Source organism: Tursiops truncatus, chromosome 15 (genome assembly GCF_011762595.2).
Source record: "Tursiops truncatus isolate mTurTru1 chromosome 15, mTurTru1.mat.Y, whole genome shotgun sequence".
NCBI classification, from domain to species: domain Eukaryota; kingdom Metazoa; phylum Chordata; class Mammalia; order Artiodactyla; family Delphinidae; genus Tursiops; species Tursiops truncatus.
The window spans coordinates 73239984-73259133 of record NC_047048.1 but is presented as its reverse complement, the minus strand read 5'-3'; the positions used below and the strand labels follow the sequence as shown (position 1 = coordinate 73259133).

Here is a 19150-nt window from a genome sequence, read left to right as displayed (position 1 = left end):
AGCCACTGGCCATGGAAATGAGTCAATGACCATGGGCTTAGGCCAGGCTCCCAGGGCCCGCCCTGGAGCTGGGGGCAAACCAACTAAGACCCCAAGGCCCCAGAGGACACCAGGGAAAGGGAGCCTGGCTGCTGGGGAGGCAGACCGCCAGTGCCTATGATGAGGGGGGACATGAATGTGACACATGATGGCCAGATGGACCTGCTTCCAGTTTGGTCGAGGGGCTACCGCAGAAACAGCTGCTTAGTGGACAGCCTCCCCTGCCCCTCCACTGAGGTTAACAAGTGCTGGAGGCTGGACTTTTCTGCCTTAGTGTCTGACAGGTGCTACCTGGCCTGAATTCTGTGATTTATTTTTTTCAGGTAAGGCTTTATTGGGGCCCCTGCTGCTGCGGGGGTGGGGGGTAAGAACAAGTACAGGTTCCCTTGCTGGCTCGCTCCCTCCCTCAGGGTGTGTGAGCTGATTCCTTATATGGGGTGATGGTAGGGGTATGTCCAGGGGTCGGACTGGAGCGGTGGCTTAGGTGGGCTGCCCCCCCCTTAGGTGGTGTTGTGTGCAGGGGGCATGCGCAGTGCCCTGTTTTTGCTCCGGGCCCTTTAAAAGTGGCAGTTGAGCTTTTTGGTCTCTTTGTATCTTGTTGTCCAGAATTTGCCCCAATCGTGCATGCGCACAGTTATTTTTAATCCCTTATAGTTTCTTTGTATTTTGTTGCTCGAGGAGACGTTTGAGCAGGTGCAAGAACTGCGGCACTGCAGCAAAGGGTCCCGGGTCCCAGCCTGTCTCGTTTCCCGCGAGAGATTCTGCACCTTTATTCTTCAGGGGTAAGGGGCTGAAGGTCTCTTCTTCTGAAACTCTTCCTCCTGGATGGGCTACAGACCCTAGTGTCTTCTAGGCTCCAACGGTTTGAAGTAAGGCTCATGACGGCTCAAGGCATTTAGCCCATTCCAGCAGAGAGTGGCCCGCGTCCCTACAGGTCCTTGAGACAGTCAGCGAGGGACTTCTACGATTCTGTGACTTCTGGTGGGGCAGTGTTTGCCCAACCTTCCACCATGAGAGTCGTCTGGAGGTATTTGTTAAAAAGCTCAAATTCCAGACCCTGCTGAATCAAACTCCCAGGGAGGGCCCTGGCTGCTGGAAGGGAACCAGAGTGCCCTGTGTGTGTGTGCGTGTGTGTGTGTTCCGCATCAGCAAAGAGGTGGAAAGAGGGCCCATCGAGTGTGCATATCTTGTACTCCTGTCTGATGCAGGGGCAGCCAGAAGGCAGAGGAAATGCTCTAAATGAGATCAGGCATATAAAGGTGTTCTGGAAACTGCAGTACAGATGAAGAGGTCATTCCTCTTATTTGTCAGTGCACACGTGTTTATTGAGCAGCTATTGTGTGACAGGCACTGTGTTAGGCGTTAGGATGAACAAGAGAGAACCCTACTCTCATGGAATTACATTCCAGAGGGTGAGAAAGCAGATAATACACAAGCAAACGAGTCCGAGGCTCTTTCAGAAAGTGCCAGGCTGTACGGTGGAAATAAGATAGTGACGTGATGGGAAATTATGGGGAGTGGGGGAGGGCAACTTTTGGCAGGTGGTCAAGGGAGGCCCCTCTGAGGATGTGACTTTTGAGTTTTGACCTAAATTTTGAGATGAGCCAACCTGGGGAAGATGTAGAGGAAGAGCATTCCAGGTAGAAGGAGCAGCCAGTGCAAAGGCCTGGAGGTGGAGAGGAGTGGCCTGTTCAAGACACCTGTTTAAAACACAAATAGAAGTCCAGTGGGGTGAAGGGTAGTGAGTAAGCGGCGGGGTGGGGTGGGGGTGGGGGTTGAGGTCAGTGGTGAGAAATGGGGGCCAAGGTGAGAAATTTAGATTTTATTTCAAATGAAATGGAAAACCACTGGAGAGTTTTAAGTCAGGGAATGACAGGATTGGTGTTTTAAAAAGATGTCAGTGGCTACCATGAGAGGGATGCTTTGCAGGTGGAAGCAGAGACATGAGGATGGTGAGCTGATATGGAATGGAGATGGAGTGAAATGGGTGGATTGGAGATATATTTGGGGGGCAAAGCCTGTGGAACTTTCTGGTGGATTGGATACTCAAAGTGAGGGAAGAGCTGTAGTTTTCAACCAAGGACAACTTTGCCCCCCAGGAGACATTTAGCAATGTCGGGAGGTGTTTTTGGTCGTCACAACTAGGGAGGAGATGCTACTGGTCGTCACAACTAGGGAGGAGATGCTACTGGTATCTAGTGGGTGGAGGCCAGGGATGCTGTTAAACACCCTACAATGTGCAGGACAACCCCACAACAGAGACTGACTCAGCCCCATATATCTCTAAGGCCAAGGAGTCAAAGATGACTGGGCAGCTTGGAGTATGGTGATTCCTAAGTAGGGAAGACGAGGAGAGAAGGTTTGGAGGAGCGAGGATAATCCAGAATGTAGTTGTGGAAATGTTGGGTTTGAGATGACACTCGACCTGGGTGGCGGAAGGCTCACTGGGTGCTGGATACACAAGTCTGGAGCTGGTTGGTACTGGCAAGTGAAATTTGAGAGTCATCGGTACATCCATGTTATTTTAAGCCCTGGGGCTGGACACAATCATCTAGGGAGAATGTATTTTGTTCCCTGATGGGCTTTCCTCCCTCGTCCCCCGCTCCAGTGCCTGTCATGCATCAATTGGATGAATATTTTTAGACATCCCACACGCTCACCTCTTTATGATCCTCCTGAGAAATTCCCAAAGGCCCAGGCTGAGCCCCTTCACCCCACCTTGTCCATCTACTCATTGCTCAGTGATTAGCAGACAGAGCTAAATAGTCATCACTCTGCAGCAGATGCCCTCGGGAAACTGCTGAAGTTCAAATGGGATCCTGGGCCTTACAGGCAGCACAGTGCCTCCTTGGTAGAACAGCTGGTCACATGGTCTTCAGAGCTTCTCCTCCAGCCCAGACCCAGACTTCGTGGAATTCTCTCTAACCAGTATCTGCCACTGTTTTGAATTTTCCACGGTCTCTTAATATGATTCCAAAACACATGCTGCCCGGTGGCCCTGGCCTCTGACGTGTAGCTTCGTCTTACGAAAGGCCTGTATCCACTGCTTTATACACCTGGGCCTTGATTGAAACTTGGATAAGTTCTATCCCAAACTCAGAGTCGTTATGAGCAGGGCTTGTGTGTGTGAGTTGATGGATAGGGCTGTCCCCGGAGACCATGAACAGTACCCGAGATGTGTTTGGCCAGGTGGAAGCCAGATGTGTTAGGAGAAGAATGCTGCCAACAGCCTTTCTTATTGGCTGGAGACCAGGGTCCCAGCGGGTGACTTGACCCACCTCAGCAGCCAGAACAGGGGAGTGTTTTTAGCCACAAAAGTCCAGGAGATGTTCATGCTCTGGTGAAAATCACATCATCCAAAAGCAGCATTTCTGGCCTGTTCTAGAGACGGGCACTGTCCACAGACTTCTGATTGCAGGCCACTTACCTTGATATTTCAGAGAGGAGGAGAGCCTACTAGAGTCTTAGTGGTTTGGAGTCCTAATCACTTGAGTGTGAATCAAGATGTGTTCACTGCAAGTAATAGAATTCCTGGCTGAGAGTGGCTTGTGCAGTAGCAACACTTAATTCTCACATAATAAGAATCCAAAGTGGGGGGGCCCAAGGGCCAATTTGTTGCTAAAAAATAATGTCCTCAAGGACCCAGGATGTTCGTAGCCTGTTCCTCTGTCCTCAGCTTCATGGTCTTTGTTGCTTCATGATCTCAAGATGGCTGCCACAGCTCCAGACATCACATCCCCCTACAAAATGGGAATAAAGAGCAGGATTCCTTGCGATCTCTCTTTTAATTAGAGAGCAAAATCCTTCCAAGAACACTCCCACCCCAGCAGACTTAGGTTTAGCTTCATTGCCCTGGGGTTGGGTTTTGTACTAGCCTCTAAGCCAAACACTGACAAAGGGAAATAGGGTTTTTATGTTCGGTTTAGCTTAGTTGTTCCCCAAATTAGCAGGTCAAACACCTTCTTCTTATAACGAACAGATTTTGCCAAGTTTACCTGAAGTAAATTCATAGATAATATAACCCGTCTACACATATATTTTAATCAATAAAGTACCCTCACTGTAATTTAAAGAAAAGCTAAAAAGGAAAGTGATTTCTAATTAAGCATATATATTGCAGCCTATGAACACTTAGACACAACTACATTAGAAGGTGTAATGAAGCAGTCAGATGCTCACACTAGTATAGAATCACATAAATCTGACAGCTACAGATGCAGTGGGATACAGATGTTTGGGTTTGGCAACTTGAAGACCACAAGTGCTATGGCCGTAAGTAATACGATTTTCCAAAGCAGAACAATTTACCAAATTTTCCAAAGGAAACAAACTACAGTCTTCCCTCAGTTTACTTAGCGGTTGCATTCCTGGAAAATTCAGCATAGGGTAGAACCACACAAATACATCTTTGGCGTTTATGTGTGAAGCGGAGTTCATGTCTAAGGTCAGGCAATGTAAAAGCTTTTTCACCTACATGAGTGTCTGGTGGGATGTCCAAAAGTCATGCTGGAAATGGGGCGATTCTTCACTGCGTGGAGCATTGCATTATCCACCATCCCTGCAACCCCACTAGACACCACAAGCATCCCCCAGTCATGTGACAACCAAAACCTCACAAATTCCAGAGAAACGCCTCTTTGGGGAATGATTTCACCCCCTTGAGAGCCACTGGCTTAGATTAATGCTGGTTTGTTGCCAGGGTGGGGGAAGATCCACCCCCTGAAAAAACTGGGGTCCTGTAAACCAGGGAATGACCGGAAGGGGAGGCACCCACAGTTTCTGCCTCAGATTTGTCCCCTCTTTCTGCCCCTCACCCTTCCTGTTGACATGTTCCTAAAATGTCCCAGTCCAGCCAGTGAAATAAACGCATGTGGTTGGCGTGGACCAGGCTCTCCAGTGAATGGGGTGATGAGTTCTCGGGTTAATCTGGGTATCAGTGGTTTCCACCTGGGCAGGAGATGAAGATGGTACAGATGATTGAACATAACGCCCTGAGAATCCATGTGTCATAATGGTTAAGGGCGTAGACTCCAGAACCAGACTTCCTGGTTCAGATCCCAGCTTGGCCATGCAGAAGCTGGGTGGAGCTGGGCAAGTCACTTGACCTCTCTGAGCCTGAGAGCCCTCTTCTGTACAATGGGGGCAATCCCAGTAGACTCCTCCTAGAGTTACTGTGAAACACTGGAACAGTGTGTGGGTACATGGAAATTGCCTCAAAACGTAGATGTTATTGCCGTCATAGTTATTATTGCTTATATTTGTAGATACTTTTTAGCTTTTTTAAATTGAGATATAATTGGCATGTAACATTGTATACATTTTAGATATACAACATAATGATTACAACGTAATGATTTGATACATGTACACATTGCAGAATGGTTACCCAGTAAGTGTAGTTAAACACCCATTGCCACGCATAGGTGCAGTTTTTCCTTGTGATGAGAACTTTTAAGATCTATTCTCTTAGCAGCTTTCAAATATATAGTACAGTGTTGTTAACTGTAGTCACCATGCTGTACATTACATCCCCAAGACTTATTTATTTTATATCTGGAAGTTTATATCTTTGACCACCTCCACCCATTTCGCTCATCCCCCACCCCCCACCTTTGGCAACCACCAATGTGTTCTCTGTAGCTATGAGTTCAATTATGGGTTTGTTTTTTGTTTTTAGATTTAGATCATGCAGTATTAGTCTTTCTCTGATTTATTTCACTTAGCATAATGCCCTTAAGGTCCATCTGTGTTGTCGCAAATGGAAAGAGTTCCTCCTTTTGTATGGCTGAGTAATCCATTATAGACATATACCACATTATCTTTACCCGTTCATCCCTCAGTGGACACTTAGATTGTTTCCATATTTTGGCTACTGTAAGTAATGCTTCAGTGAACATGGCAGGGGGGTCAGTGCAGATAGCTTTTCAAGTGATTTGATTTCCTTGGGATAAATACCCAGAAGTGGAATTGCTGGATCATGTGGTAGTTTTTTGGTTTTTTTGTTTTGTTTTTTTGGCTGCGTTGGGTCTTCATTGCTGCACCAGCTTTCTTTAGTTGAGGCGAGCAGGGGCTACTCTTCGTTGCGGTGCGCGGGCTTCTCATTGCGGTGGCTTCTCTTGTTGCAGAGCACGGGCTCTAGGCGCGTGGGCTTCAGTAGCTACAGCGCATGGGCTCAGTAGTTGCGGCTAGCAGGCTCTAGAGTGCAGGCTCAGTATGTGTGGCATATGGGCTTAGTTGCTCCGTGGCACGTGGGATCTTCCCAGACCAGGGCTCAAACCTGTGTCCCCTGCATTGGCAGGCGGAATCTTAACCACTGCGCCACCAGGGAAGTCCCTCATGTGGTAGTTCTATTTTTAATTTTTTGAGGAACCTCCACACTGTTTTCTATAGTGGCTGCGTCAGTTCTTTTTAACTCTTGAAGTGCTTTTACGCCTAGCATCCTGTATGGTCTTTTCAGCCACTCCGTTCGTAAGAAAAGCCATTGGTTTCCTTCCTGCTGATGAGGAACGTCCAGCTCAGAGGGACAGGAGCAGGCTGAAGGCATAACTGGGCTTAGAGATTGACTCTGTGGCTTCCTGAGCTGATGAGCTACGTCATGTCCACCCCTAACCCTGCCCCGCCCACCTCCTCTTTTAGGCCTCAGTGAGTCCATCTCAGGAAAGGAGCTGACCTGTAGGGGAAGGACCTATAGGACAGGGCCCTGAGTGTGTCCTAGGAGCCCAGGATGGGGCTCCTCACTGTGTGCACAGGGAGATGCTTGTGAGTGGAGCCGGGGTTCCCAACAGAATCTCCAGGGGAGCTCTTAAGTTCCAGTGCCCAGGCCATACCCAGACCAATTAAATCAGCACCCCTGGGTGGAGGGGAGGGGCAGACATCAGGCTGTTTTACAGCTCCCAGATGATTCCAATGTACAACTGAGGCTGAGGGCTGCTGAAGTAGGAGAGTAAGTGCTAGAAAGGGTGCATTTCTGCAAAATCCCAAAAGGGCTTGTAGGAGCTAGCAGCTCCTCGAATAAAACCCTCCCTCCAGGGGCCCGCTACACCCGTAATAAAGTCTACCTTGCCCTGCACCGCCTGGCCTCCACCTCCGTCTCACTCCACTCAGCATGCTACACCCAGTCACGCTGGCCTCCTCTCTGTTCCTTGGCTGCATCAGTGCTTGTTCCGACCTCAGGGCCTTTGCTCTTGCTGTTCCCACTGCCTGGACCGCTCTTCCTCCAGAGCATCACAGGTCGGGCCCCTCTGGATGCTTCAGGTCTCAGCTCAAATGTCACCTCCTCAGAATGTCAAGAACGCCTCCTCGGTTTATGTTTATAGCACTTTTCACTCTCTGGAATTACCTGGATTTACTTACTAGCTTCTTTGTCCTCTTGCTAAAAAGTACACCCCATGGTTGTGGGGACCTTGTTTGTATCCCGGCACCTAGAACAAGGCCTGGCACTCTGAGTGCTCAGGAAATATTTTGGGGAAGAAAGAATCAAGGCAGGAGGCTTGGAGATGTGCTGGTGGATCTGAATCTAGTGTTTGGGGTCCTTGCTCAAGGCAAGGGAGTCGAAACCTGTTTGTCATCTGCCAAAAGCACAGGTGAGAGTGGAGGGGGTTGCTCTCACCTAGTCACCAGTCCCTGTCCCCTCCCGGTACCCAGCCCAGTGGAGGAGCCGGGCTTTGTGCTAACATCCTTTTCACAGCGGCAGATACCTCCCTCATACCACAGCAGGGACATCAGGCCCTGCAGAAGCGCTGGTGGAATGTTCTGCTTCTGACCAGTCTCAGACCACCTGAGATACATAAGTTAATCCGTGAGATCAGTGGCATGACATTCTAATGAGGGATCTGTGACATGACCTTGTAATGAGGGCTCTTAGATCGAAGATTTCTGCCCTGGGCCCTGGGAATGACAACTACCCCCCCTTTCCCCAAGTTGTCCCCTCCTGGAGGAAGCTATCACCGTGCAGGAGACCTACCTCTCTCACCTCCTTTCCGGGACCCACACACAACTGAGAAAGTTCTGCATGCCAGGTGGTGGTCTAAGTGCTTGCTCAGGGTGTCTTAGTCCATTCTGGCTGCTGTACTAGAAAACCAGAGACTGGGTGGCTTATGAACAACAAAAATTTATTTCTCACAGTTCTGGAGGCTGTGAAGTCCAAGGTCAAGGTGCCAACAGTTTCAGTGTCTGGTGAGGGCCTGCTTCCTGGTTCATAGACGGCACCATCTTCTCTCTGTGTCCTCATATGGCAGAAGGGGCAAGGGAACTCTCTGGGGTCTTTTATTAGGGCACTAATCCCATTCCTGAGGGCTCCACCCTCGTGATCTAATCACCTTCCAAAGGTCACAACTTCAGATACCATGATATTGAGGATTAGGTTTCAACCTAGGGATTTGGGGAGGATGCAAACATTCAGTCTATAGCACAGGGATATTCTAATCCCCGTTTTACAGATGAACAAAGTGAGAGGTCTCCTTGCTCTGCCATCCTTTAGGAATAGGACATCACAGGCTGGCTGACCAGTGCCCGTATTCCGCTCACAGAAATGTTTTGTTTGACTTACACACTATTTTTTTTTTTTTTTCGGTACGCGGGCCTCTCACTGTTGTGGCCTCTCCCGTTGCAGACCACAGGCTCCGGACATGCAAGCTCAGCAGCCATGGCTCACGGGCCCAGCTGCCCTGCGGCATGTGGGATCTTCCCGGACCGGGGCACGAACCCACGTCCCCTGCATCGGCAGGCAGACTCTCAACCACTGCGCCACCAGGGAAGCCCCTGACTTACACACTATTTTTAACATTTTTTGAAGTTGGCAGATTTTTAACAACTGTGAGCCTTCACATTTTTAAAACGAGAGTTTCCAGCTTCTGAAAAATAGACGTGGGCTATATGTGGTGGCACTGGGCTCCTGTCCCCACTGATGGTATATTTTCCACTTTGCCACAGTCCTCCTCACCCCCATTCCCTATTGTCTGAGGGTACAACCAAGTTCATTTGCCATTTATCATTGCACTTGCCCTGCTGCTCCTCTCTCATGGATCAGTATTTCTGTGTTCGAATGCCTCTATCAAAAGTGGTAAAGTGAGAGATGGAAAGAAGGAGGCGTGTGGGTTTCAAGTTTTTCTTATACTTGGTTACGTTACCTGCCTGGCCCATGTGGGCATTTGAGTTTTTCCTTTGCTGTAGCACTTTGTTCATACCAGATGGCCACCCTTCTAGGGACAATGCGTTGGAACTTCAATTTATTATAATAATAACAAAATCTAGTATCTAATGGGTACTTGTTGCCAAGCATTTAATCGTCATGACAGTCCTCTTAATCAGGACCTGTTATCGTCTCCATTTCATACCTGAGGAAACTGAGGCAGTGTGTGATCCCCCCACCAGAATAGGAGCTCCTTAAGCTTGTTCATCTTTGTGCCGGCTTACCGCTGTTCAAAACAGTGATTGAATGAATGAATGAATGATGTTCTCCTCTAAGTGTTCATCTGCTTGGCCCCAGGAAACCAAAAATATTGACTCATCATAGGTCATCTGAGACCTTCCCGTTGGAGGAACAGGCTCTAATCAGTGTCATTGCGGATTCTTTAGCTGTGTGTCCCCAGCTCAGTGGCTGAAAGCAATGATTATTTACTTCGGATGAGTTTGTGAGTTGCCAGGTGGTTCCCCTGCTTCAGATGATGTCAGCTGGAAGGTCCAAAATGGCTCCACCCGGACGGCTGGTAGCTAGTGTTGATCAAGAGGCGGGAGCTCCTTTGGGGCCATCAGCTGAATGGCTGCATCCTCCTCCACGTGGCCTTTTCCCATGGCTGCTTGTACTTCCTCACAGTATGGCGGTCTCGGGGTAGCCTGACTTCTAAGAGCGCACATGTAAAAGCTGCCAGGCCTTCTTAAGGCTTTAGCTTCAGAAGTTCTAGGGGCCTAGGAGCAGGAGTGACTGGCAGCCTCCTGAAGGAGGGGTTCCAATGAGATAAATGCACCCCTGCTTTTTTTTTTCCTGCTCTTGACATTCTATTTGAATGTCAGGGGCCCAGTGAGAGAGTCTGATTGGCCAACTTTTGTCATAGGATCACCCTTTGGTCACATGGCAGGAGAGGGTGGGGCATCTTGGCAGGGGAGAGAGAATCCTCAAGAGGAAATTGGGGTACTGTTGTCAAGAGAAGGGGACCAGATGCTGGACAGACAAAAATAGTTAGAAAACCTCTGTACAGCCCCTGAGTAAGTGGCTCTGCCCCAGGATGAGCAGTTAACATTTTTGAATGAATGAATGGAGGATGGATGGATGGATAGATGAATTTTTTTTAAGTCTGGTATAAGTAGAATGCCCAATCTGTGTGGCAGCTCTTCCCGGGCAGGGGCCCCGCAGTTCAGGCACTGCTGAGGGTTTGGGAGCCCCCCCTCATTTTATGGGCCAAAGCCAGCTCCCAGAATCCTGGCTACACTCAGCATCCGCACCCCGAAGGTGGGGCTGATTGGAGCTGGCCCCGGAAGGGAGAGCGTGCACAGTAATAAGGGCCCGGCCTGCGCAGTGGGTGGGCTCCTGCCACCCCCAGGCCCCGCCCCACCATGAACACGGGCAGCCCGGCCCCCACTCCCTTTCTTCCAGCCACTGGGCACCTGGACACACAGTAACACCTGGTGACACCCAGTGAGTCCCCCAGAGAAACTGATCCCAGCTCAGAGAACACCTGTGACCCAGGCTGTCCTCCCACGTGACGGTCTATTTCCAGCTGCTAATTAGACAGCACAGCAGTCCAGGGTTGGAAACAGACCTGTCATTCGAGATTCTCTCTGACTCCCATCTCTAAATTTAGTGGGTTATTTGGTAAAAGTTGCTTCAGACTCCCTCCCCTGCCTGTGAGTACAGTCTTATCAAATAATTGCCAAGCGTCAGGCCATTTCCAAGGTGAGCTAATGAGACGCGCATCTCCTAATAGCAGGGGCCTGATGGGTGAGCACGGTGCCCATGGCTGCAGATTGGGTGAAAGGGAAGAAATAATTGGATTATTAATACCGAGCAGCTAAAATAGCCTTTCATCCATTTTATGTTCTTCTCGAAGGAGACTGCAGTCTCTGGAAACCTAAATGTGGGTTCTGTGGGGGTAAACAGTGCTGAGAACGTGCGGGGTTAACAGGTGGGAGGGGCAGTGACCGGCATCGCCAGCCCTGGCCGGGCCCGTTGAAGCCGAGAACCAGCCTGCAATTAGGCGTGAATAATGACTCTGTCACGGTCCGACTTTATTGCCTTTGGCCAAAAGCCCTTTGCAGAAATAACTTCGTAGCTTGCTGCCAGGGAAGCTTTTGTCCGCGGCCAAGACAAAACAACAAAGAACAGAGGTGGGAAGAACTGTATCTGATTCCTGTTTCCCCTAAGCACCGGGAAGGGCAGCAGGTGTGGCCTACCTGGAAGGCCTGGGCAGGGGGCAAGTGACGTCCAACCTCAGGTAGGCCAGGCTGCCACAGCTGCTCCCTGCTGCTGCCATTCTGGTCTTTATTACGGTCTTCAAACCGACCCAGCTCATTCCCACCACAGGGCCTTTGCACTTGCTTTTCCCCTTGCTTAGAAAGCATTGCGCCCACAACTGGCTTCTCACCCACCTTCTGGTGTCGGCGCAGACATCACCTCCTAGAGGTCTCCCCTGATTTACTCTATCCTGTCATCCTGACAGCTCCCTTCAAAGCACTTAAGATCATCTGAAATTCATCTTCATTTGTTAAATCTGTGTCTCCCCCACCAGAATCTCAGCTCCTTCAGGACAGAGGCCTGGCCTGCCTGGTGATCGCAGCTGTTTCCCAGCATTCCACACAGCACCTAGCACAAAGTAGGTGCTCAGGAAAGATCAGGTACCTTCGAAGGGCTGCAAATGGGCCCCCAGCCAAGCTCCAGAGGAGCCTTGTTTGGCCCGCTCAGTGTTTAAAATGTATTGACTGTTTTTACTCTGAAAATGGCATCCCCACGGGTGTGGTCCGGTCCCCACCCCTCCCTGTGACCCTAAATCCAGGCCATGTCACTCACTTCTCTTGCCTGGGCTCTGCAGGCATTTGAGTTTGTGTCCCCACTTTAGACAAAGGCCACTGCACACAGGTGTCTCTCCACAGGTGACCAAACAGCATCTAGAATTCCTGTGAGCCCAGGCGGTGGGCCAGTCCACTGGCCTCCGGCCCAGCCAGTCCCACTGACTGGATTGAGGCATGGTTCCCAGTGGGCAGGGCCCAGTGGTCCTCATCTTAGGAGTCCATGCCCAGGCCATTAATGGCATTGAACGTCATCGTGCTCTCTTTTGAGCCTCCTGAGTCATCAAGGAGGGAATTCCATTAACCCCTCTGTTGTGGTCTTCAAAGAGGCCTGCTCCCCTTGCAAGAAAATGTTCAGTGCCCTTGGCAAGCAGGAATTTAACCGTAACGTCACTACATTTGTTTCTTTGTGCTGCTATCCATTTATGGCAGGGGTTCTCACCTGGGGGCAATTTTGTACCCACCCCCCCGCAGGGGACATTAGGCAATATTTGGAGACTTCGGTTTTTTTTGGCTGTGTCAGGTCTTAGTTGCGGCATGCACGATCTTCATTGTGGCATGCGGGATCTTTCGTTGTAGCACACAGGCTCTTCCTTGCGGCACACAGGCTTCTCTCTAGTTGTGGTGTGCGGGCTCTGTAGTTTGCGGCACGTGGGCTTCTCTCTACTTGAGGCGCGAGGGCTCAGTAGTTGTGACGCGCAGGCTTAGTTGTCCCGCAGCATGTGGGATCTTAGTTCCCCGACCAGGGTTGGACCCGTGTCCCCTGAATTGGAAGGTGGATTCTTTACCACTGGACCATCAGGGAAGTCCCTGGAGACATTTTTATTGTCATCGTTGTGGGTGGTTGCTACCTGCATCTAACGGGTAGAGGCCAAGGGTGCTGCTAAACACCGTACAGTGCACACAACTGCAGAGAATGACGCAGCCCCAGAGGTCAGCAGTGCCCAAGTTGAAAGACCCTGGTTTAGGGCAAGGGGTGCTTATTCCCCATGGAGGGAGAAAACTGCCTTTGTAACTAAATTTACTGAAATAAGAAAGGGAGCGGACAGAAAGCTGGATCTGGCACAAACAAGAGTGCAGGTGACAAGCAGAATTTCCGAGACCCTGACATGTGGGATGCTGGGGTCAAGGTCAGTCATGTCGCCCTTTCGGGGAGCAGAGCAGACTGTTGGCTTCACACCAGAAGCCCCGACCCTGGAAGCTGCCCATCTCGCCAGAAAATTCCTGGGAGCTGCCTGTCAAACTGCAGCGGTTGCTTCTGGGAGAAGCTTCATGTCTCAGGCTGAGTTTTAGAAGGTTGGAGCTGTTTGCAGCTCTGCTGCCCAGCCAGGCTATGTTAACGTTCCTCCCAAACCCAGCCCGGCACCCCCCAGTCGAAGCCTCCCCCCAGGACAAGCCAGCGGCCACCCAACGAGACCGGGGACGGCAGCCTCCTGGACCGGGCAGCTTCCCGGTAGACGGTGGCCCTGAGCTCCTGGGACCAAAGGGCCAACCCTGAGGAGGGTCATTGCTCACGTCAGCAGGAGGAAAGGTCTGGGGGAAGTGAGGGCCAGTTCCCCAAAATCAGGTCACCCAGTTCTGTTTGGGTTTCTGCATTTATGAGGTGGCTTCCTTTCTGCTTAAAAAGACGGGACTTTTTAAAAAGTGAAAATAAATCAATGTTTTCAATGCCGATGTAACTGGGGCACCTCCATTCTCTGCAGCGAGGAGGAGAGGGTGTCACTGTGCTTTCACATCCAGGGCGAGCTTGCTTTCTGCCTCTTCTGCTCCCTTCAGAACCGCCTCAGCACGAGCCCCATTGATTTAACCCCTTTGGGTCATTCGAGAAAGAGGAGTGGGCATGGGGGAGGCTTCTGGTCACCCCAGGGCTTCCTGAGGCTCAGGGATCTTTGAAATGGGCCTGGGCACAAACTCCAAAGCTTGGCAGACACAGACACGCAGAATCTGACTCAGATCAGGTTTCACTTCCTAGAAGGGGTGACGTGTGCAGGGGAGAGGCTCTCACCCACGGCCGAGCCCAGGCCTCCGTGACTTGGCAGGGCCCCCTGTGTTTTCCAGGGGCCACAAGATAACACCCCGCATGCTCATCTCCAGTGCGATCTTCTCACCCCTCCGTCTGGAGGTGGGGCATCCCTGGTGTCCCGTCCATGAATCTGGCCAGGCACGTGTATCACTGGTAACCAGTAGAATGGCGGGATTGATGCTGGGGACAGCAGAAAAGATGAGGTTCCGTCAGAAAAGATGAAGTGGCTCCCCTTGGCTGCTGGGATGCTCAATTTTGGACCCCTAAGCCGCTGCGTAAGAAATCAGCCGCCAGCCTGAGGCCTCCATGCTGTGAGGAAGCCCAGGCCGCATGGCAAGGGCCCCCCGAGTCCCCAGCTGACTGCCAGCAGCCGCCACCAGACTGGGGATTCAAGTCCCCAGCTCTTGCGTCTTTTCAGCTGTGGCCTCAGACGTGATAAAGCAGAGACCAGCCATTCCTGTTGTGTCCCGTCGGAATTCCTGAACCCAAGTCCCTGAGCATAAAAAATATATATATATATATATTTCCGCTGCTAAGTTTGGGGGTAAATTGTTACAGAGAAGTAGTCATTGGAGCACTTGGCGTGTGCCTGTCTTCCCTCTGTTCAATAAGTTATTCATTTATTCTACAATATCCGGAATCTCCCTTCTCACCCCTTCACTGCCCCCACCCTGGTCCAGGCACTGTCTATGGCAGTCATCTCACTGGCCTCCGTGTGTCCACCTCACTGCCTATAGTCTGTTCTCCACACACAGCCAGACGGATCCTGTTGAAATCTACAACCAATCACGGCACTCCTGGGCTAGAACATTCCAGGTCCCACTCCCACTCAACTCCACTCCAGCCACACTTGCCCACTTTATGTCCCTCAAACACCCCAGCCACATTCCTACCTCAGGACATTTGCACTTGTCCCTCTGCCCGGAATAGTGTTCCCCTGAATATCCACAAGGCACATTGCTTCACCTCCCTGAGGGCTCTGCCCAAGTGTCATCTCTCAGAGAGGCCTTTGCCACCCTCCTATTTAAAGATGCGAACTCCCCCCACCAGCACTTCCAGCCTCCCGCCCGTCACCTTAGGACTCATCACCTCATGCGCCCGTCATTTATTTTGGTGTCTGATCCGTGACAGAGTATTGGTTTCTGAATCTGCAGCACGTAGAATAGGGCCTGGTGCATAGTAACTGCTCAGTAAATATTTGCTGACTGACTCAAAGAATTAGCACCCAGGCTCTGCCAGGGACTGGGGCTGTGGAGTGAGGAAGAGACAGCTCCTACCTGTGCAGAGCTTCCAGCAGGGAAAATGACCCCCTACAAGATACAAACTCGAACAGAAGAATGCCTCAAGGAATCAGAAGTTGTGATGAGTGCTCTGAAGAGAACAAACCTTGGATGAGGCCAGGAATAACAGGGAGGCCTGCCGCAGTGAGGGAGGTGAGGGAAGGCTCCCCCCCACCTGTCAGACTCCACCCATCCCAGAGTTCCAGGCCGTGCCCAGGGAGCAGCCTGTTTTTCTTGGCAGGTGAGGAAACTGAGGCCGAATCAGGACAGAAGTCAGGACTCCCACGCCCACATTTCTTCCCCCTTTCTGCACCGCCTTTCTCTTATCAGCTGGCAAATAAGGATGAGGAAGGTTTGCCTGTGATAAGGCAGAGTTGGGCCCAGGCCAAGGGTTAGCAGCCCTGTCATCAGATCTCTCTATAGACGGAGGCAGATGGTGTCTGGGAAGCCACCTGGGTCAACACTTTTCCCCCAGCTTGCTCTGCCAGTTGGGCTCATTCGGTCGCAAGTGACAGAGAAAGCAACTCCGAGTGACCTAAGAGAAAAAGAGAATTTGATTCGTATCCTTAAAGAGTCAAAGTATGAGAAAGGGACCTGAAAGAAAATATCTCAAAGCAGTTGAAGGAAGGGCTTCCCTGGTGGCGCAGTGGTTGAGAGTCCGCCTGCTGATGCAGGGGACACGGGTTCATGCCCCGGTCCGGGAAGATCCCACATGCCGCGGAGCGGCTGGGCCCGTGAGCCATGGCCGCTGAGCCTGCGCGTCCGGAGCCTGTGCTCCGCAACGGGAGAGGCCACAACAGTGAGAGACCCGCATACTGCAAAAAAAAAAAAAAAAAAAAAGCAGTTGAAGGACATGGAAGAATTTACAGGGGCCTGAAACAAAGAACCCAGAAGTAAATCTTCCTCCTTCAGGCTTAGCTGGATAGCGGTCTCGGATGTTCTCAAAACCCAAGTACGTTCCGTCTCGAAGCTCTGTTCTCTTCTGTGTGTTGGCTTCATTCCAACTCCGTATGAGGCAAAATGACGTCAGTCTTCCCTCATCCTCATGGTGGACTGACATGGACCGAGTTAGCCAGCTGGAAAGAGGAGGCGCCTCTTTCTAGTTGGACCCAAGTGCCTGGATTACTCTGATTGGCCAGTCACTGAGGCAGGGGGATTGGAAGGCTCTGATTGGCTTAGGTCTGCATGCCGTGGCCCAGTTTTGGAGCTCTGAAGCCAGGGCCTAACTTGAACTTTATGGACCAATAACTGGGAGAAGAGGATCCCTAAAGGAAAACTGAGTGCTGTTACAGAAAGGAGGGTGGCCCAAACTCAACAAATAACACTAACCAACATTTATCAGGCACTTACTGTATACAGCTCTGTTCTAAGGACTTCACAGACATTAAGCCACTTCATCCTCACAACTCTGTAAGTGCTATTATTGGCCCCACTTCGCAGATAAAGACACTGAGGCCAAAAGAGGTTACATTACTTGCCCACAAGCTAGTAAGTAGTGGAGCCGAGACTCGAACCCAGGCATTCTGTTTCTAGTTCCCATCTCCACCCCTCCTCCAGCCTGTTCCCTGCTGTGTTTCCCCCCAGCACTTAGCAGTCTCTCTGTGTGCCTTTCTCCACTCTATCAGCTCCGTGAGAACAGGGATTTGTCTGCTTTTCCCCCACTGATCATGATACGGTACCTGGTACATAGCATCTGCTCATATATTTGAGTGTGTGAATTACATGGTCGTGCACTTGACATGCAAAGCGTTGTGATACTCAGCTTCCCAAGACTTCAAATGTATCGTTTCTAAACTTTCTTTGAGCTCTAACTATAATCTATGACCCCATTCTAAGAGTTCACTCGTGGTTTACTATTACTTCCAATCCTGTTTTCTGACCCTTCTCACCTTTAGCAGGAGTCTTTCAACTCCAGCTTCTTATATGTTGACTCTTTAGAATGTCAGCTCCGTGAGGGCAGGTACTTTTTTTTTTCACTGTTTTATCTACAGTGCCAAGAACTATGCCTGGCACATAGCAAGCCTTCAAGAATTTCTTGTCACGTGAATAGTTAGGCAGGCAACTAGATTCTTAGGTTCTTCTCTTTATGCCCTAATTTCCTTTCCAGATCCTGAGCCCTTGTCTTGAAACCTGACCTCTCTCTCCAACCTCTAAGGACCCCTCTCTTGTCCCCTGTCCTGCTGGCTTGGTCCTCTGCCTCCAGCTGAAATTCCAAGAACAGGCACAGAGGGCCACCTGATGCCCTTGGACTTAGGTAACGGAGACAGGGAGAGTCTGTGGACTGTAGGTTCCGGGAGCTCCTGTCCTTTCTTTGACAGCCCTGGAGAGGAGGAGAGAGGCTGGCAAAACCTGTTGGCCAGGAAGAAGAGGAGATACCAGGGGAGTGTAAGTTTTAACAGATGTGCATGTGTCATCCTCTGTCTAGACAGCTTCTAGGCTTGTGAGGTTGGGGACCACACATTTCCACTCCTCCATTCTGCTTCCTACTTGCTAAAGCTATTTCCCCTGCCTGAGGCACTCTGTCCTCCACGCCTTCTTTGGAGCCCACCCAGATCCTGTGGAATTTTCAGAACTTTGTTCCTCTTAGGCTTCTCAAACTTTTCTCTGTAAGGACTCCTCCATGCAGCCCTCCCTGAATGCCTGCAGGCCAGCAGTTCCTCCCTTTTGCTTCCTGTTCGTACCACACACTTAGCCTCAGCCTCTTGTATCATTTCTCAGTTTCCAAGTAGGCATGGGAGTCAGGAGAGGACTCGTGGGATCAGAATATCTGGGTGCAAATCTCGGGCATGCTATCCGCTTGTTTTATCAGTATAGATGCCCTGCAGGAAACAGATGACGCCTCCAACAAAGGTGTGAGCAGAGTGTAAGAAAATGAATAGTACGGATCTCTCGGGCTGGGAACAGTGGGGAGCATTTGCTGGAACCTGGCAAGGGCCGCCCACAGGAGCTGTGGCCTTCAGTAGGGCAATAAAGGGATATGGTCGGTTCCTAGCAACTGGGCAGAGAAGGCCCCTGGAAAGTACCCAGGCCTCTCTGTCTTCCCATACTGCCTTCCCTGGGCAGCGTCTCCCTGAGCCACATTCAGCCAGGAGCCAGAGAGCACAGAGCCCATTGATGTGGTCCATCCAAGCGACGATATTCAGCACCCAAGCAGCGCAACCTTGGGGAAATTCTCGAGCCTCCCCATGCCTCAGCTTCCTCACCCGCAAATGGAGACTCCTAACTCACGATGTTGTTGTAGGGTGACCTGAGCTGACACAGGAAAAGTGCTTAGAATTTAGAAAAGTGCCCAGGGTCCGTGATAAGCACATCATACAAATTTTAGTTATTTCTTCATTATTCTTGTAGGGTATTAACTGTTGGTCTGGGCATTTCCTGTTGCAAATGACAAGCCCAGTTCAGATTAGCTTCAGCAACAAAGGGCACTTGTTTGAGCCTGTAACTGGCTACAAGGTGGAACTTGCTTCAGTCCACCGTCAGGAGCATCCTCTCTCGGGGGCCAGTTGGTAGCTGGGCTGGGCTTACCCCTTCCCAGTACCCACCCAACTGTTTCTTACTTCTCTCTCATGGCCAGGCTTGGGTCACATGTCTGTCTCTGGGCCAATCACTGGAGCTAGAGAGATGAGGTGTGCCGATTTGGCTACACTTGGGTCACATGTTCTGTCCTGCACTCACACTGCAGGTAAGCCAGAAGAAAAGGAGTTGTCAATGCCCCCAAGCAGGGCTGGAGTACGGGTACTGTTACCAGGAGGGAGAAAATCCTTTGCCAAGTCAGTAGTATTGTCAATGTCTGCTATGTCCGAAGCAC

The 19150-nt window shown here is 50.6% G+C and overlaps 1 protein-coding gene across 6 annotated transcripts in view; it reads left to right on the top strand.

Moving 5' to 3' along the window:
- Positions 1-19150, top strand: part of SULF2 (sulfatase 2) — a 140481-nt gene that overhangs the window by 5105 nt on the left and 116226 nt on the right. The window contains exon 2 of one of the 6 annotated variants that reach the window (XM_033841145.2): positions 11763-11846. The exons of 4 other annotated variants lie outside the window; for them this stretch is intronic. The gene's annotated coding sequence lies outside the window, so the exon portion shown is untranslated. Of the gene's footprint in view, positions 1-11762; positions 11869-19150 lie in introns of all 6 variants that reach the window. One more of the 6 variants, XM_033841144.2, reaches the window with a different exon arrangement.